This window comes from Octopus bimaculoides, chromosome 18 (assembly GCF_001194135.2).
Source record: "Octopus bimaculoides isolate UCB-OBI-ISO-001 chromosome 18, ASM119413v2, whole genome shotgun sequence".
Classification (NCBI taxonomy): domain Eukaryota; kingdom Metazoa; phylum Mollusca; class Cephalopoda; order Octopoda; family Octopodidae; genus Octopus; species Octopus bimaculoides.
The window spans coordinates 37,339,762-37,343,183 of NC_068998.1; the positions used below are offsets into that span (position 1 = coordinate 37,339,762).

General features: G+C 34.5%; 1 protein-coding gene across 1 annotated transcript in view; it reads left to right on the forward strand.

The window, feature by feature from the left end:
• Positions 1–3,422, forward strand: part of LOC106868905 (uncharacterized) — a 695,008-nt gene that overhangs the window by 643,650 nt on the left and 47,936 nt on the right. The window lies entirely within an intron of this gene.

Sequence of the window (3,422 nt, forward strand, 5' to 3'; positions counted from 1 at the left end):
ATATATATATATATATGCACACTCATGGACATGTGTGTTTTTACTGACGCATGCGCAGACATGCAAGTTATTAAGAATGTACAGAAACGAAAATTCTCGGAAAACTAAATTATTTCTTATAAAAATAGAAGAGCTGTTTCATTTTTTTTGTTTTTGTTTTTTTTGTTTTTTTCGTTCAAAGAAAGAGTTAAACTCCTCGGGTTAAGAAATAAAGTAGATTATCCACATACAGGTACACGCAGGAAAGATAACTTAAGACTCACACACATACGTACGCACACGCGCACACACACACATACCTGTACGTGCTTTGACAATTACATATTCATACATACACAGATGAACACACTTGTACTTATGCATCCATGTTATAAAGTGTACGATCTTATATGATTACAAATAAACAGACAGCAGAACATTGACTTAACAAGAAATACACAGAAACACATACACAAACATATATACTGATGTGTTTGCGTAAATATATGTAGATGGATGCATGCATCTGTGTGTGTATGCGTGTATTTAAGTGTATGTGTGTGTGTATTTCAGTGTATTCGTTTATGTGTGTGTTTCGTTTACAAAGTGCGATATGAACGGAAGATAATATAGGAAAGAGGTAGGAAAAAGAGATAATACAACCGCATACAACCGACCATTATCAAATGTCCACACACACACGCACATAATCAATAGACGTACCCAAACACATATATGCATACATACATACACATGCTTCTGAGTGTGGGTTGCAACTAAAAGTATGTTGTATTTTCGTTTTATCAGTTTTATCAAGCTTATTTTTATATTTTCAAATGACGTTCTTGCAGTTTCTTTGCAACAATGTTTCTAAATTCATCATCAACCTTTCTCGATCTCACCTTCTGGATGAAGATCCGTTGGTGTACGTTGCTGTAATTTTATAATAAGCGGAGCCTATTGTTAACATTTTCATTTGGAATTTAAGTATTTCATCGTTAGTTTATACGTCATCCATCATATTTTTTATAATATGGGTTTGTGGTTAGTGTATTTTATCAGCGTGTATCTTTTAGAATTACTTTATGCCAGAAGTATTGCATTCATTATCATTGTCTCTACTATAAAATATTCTTGGTTGGAATGTTTTAGAAATATGTTTCCTATTTATGCTTTACTCACTTTTTTATTTTGTGTAGTGTGGTGCATTGAAATTTTTCTTTGTTTTACGTTGAGGGAAGGCGCATGGCTCAGTGGTTAGAGCATCAGGTTCACAATCAGGCGTAGTGCGTTCGATTGCCGGACCGGGCTGTGTGTTGCGTTTTTGAACAAAACACTTTTATTTCACATTGCCCCAGTTAAGTCAGCTGTGGAAATGAGTTGTGACGTCACTGGTGTCAAGTTGTATTGGCTGCTTTTGTCTTTCCCTTGGATAACATGGTTGGCGTGGACAGGGGAAACTGGTATGCATGGGCAACTAATGGTTCTCCATAAACAACCTTGCCCAGACTTCTGCCGCGGAGGGAATCTTTCTAGGTGCAATCCCAAGGTCATTCATGAAGGGTGTCTTTACTTTTACCTGCAAATTCAGGGTTTACCAACAGAAGTGACATAACTGTTTGGTCAATAAAACAGTTAAAGTTGTGATGTTTACATCGTTCATTCTTGCAATCTCATTGAGGAATCAGATTTTCTGTTAATCATTCATTCATAGACTTAAAAGTTTGTGGCTAGTGATCAAAAAGTAATTCATTTTTAATAAGTGTCGTTAATTAATAATGATACATATTATTTAATGTTAGGGTGAAAAATGTTTAATGAATTAAAAAAAGAGGGGAACAACGTGTTATCAAATGTATGAGTCTCATTCCATCCGCATGGTTGATGTAGACTGGCGAATATCAACTCAGAAGACAAAGTGCCGGAACAAGTATATCATGTCGTGTTGTCCGATGCTCTAATCATTCGCTAGTACATCGCGTTGGATACGTATTTTATTTATCTAATTAAAAGGGACAAAAGACGAAGTTCATCGATGCAAAATCGCTTGGCATTGCGTCCGTTGATCTAGTTATAATAGTATAGTACCCATGCTCAACACTGTTCTCTAGTAGTGCTTTCCACAAAACACAGAAGATGAGTAATCACAAGAAAAGTAAGAGGAACATTCCGCCTGGTTACCCAAATGATGTTTACTATAGCAAAAGTATAGGAAGCTTGAAGATGTATATATATATCGACACACGTACACCCGCTCTCTAACACAGTCTAATATATATATATATATATACATATTAGACTATGTGTGTGAGAGCGGGTATACGTGTGTCAATCTAAAAGTGATAGCAGACATACATATCACGTATAGACGCACATACATACATATATGCATACATATGTATATGTATGTGTACATATATATATCAGTATATATATATATATATATATATATATATATATATATATATATATATATATATATATATATATATATGTATATGTATATATACATATATATATATACGTATACAAATATACATATATAAACACAAACACGCACGCATACGTGCATACGTAAAGATATAAATACCCACATTCATACGCACGTATATACATGCATAAATACATACGCACGTACACACACGCACACACACACACATGTACTCACATAGATACATACATACATAAAATTCCTCATTCAAACATAAAAGAGAGATAAATCCAAAGATGAGAGAAATAAAAGTGTAAAACAAAGTTTTATTTTATAGATTTACGGTTTTATTAAAGAAACTCTGCTGTCGCAAATATTTAGTTAGCTCCATTCGCTATCTCTCTTTCTCATTCCCATTCTCTCTCTCTCTCTCTCTCTCTCTCTCTATCTATCTATCTATCTATCTCTCTCTCCCTCTCTCTCTATCTCTCTCTCTCTCTCTTTCTCTTTCTCTCTCTGAGTTTCTCTCACTTCCACTCTTTCCCTTTGCATATATCCACATATATATATAGACGCACACATACACACACACTCACACACTCACACACTCACACGTATATACATATATACTGACACACATATTCATATTATGCACGTATACATATAAACATACGTGTATTTAATAGAGCGCGCCTGTGTGCGTAAATGTGTACATTTTAGTATGTTCATATATGTCTTTATGTACATATGTATGGCTAATTGTATATATATGTCTATATGTATGTTCATATATACATTTATCAGTGTGTGTCTCTGTGTGTTTGATCGTGTGTGTGTGTGATCGTGTGTGTGTGTGTGTGTGTGTTTGTGTGTTTCATTATTGTCTGATTATTTTTATCTGTCTGCTTTCGCGATCTATTGTCTGCTGCTGCCACCTAGATGAAGCTGCTGAGGCAGAGAACTATACGACGGCCATAATCACCATTTGATCATTGTATAAGGAGAGAAAATA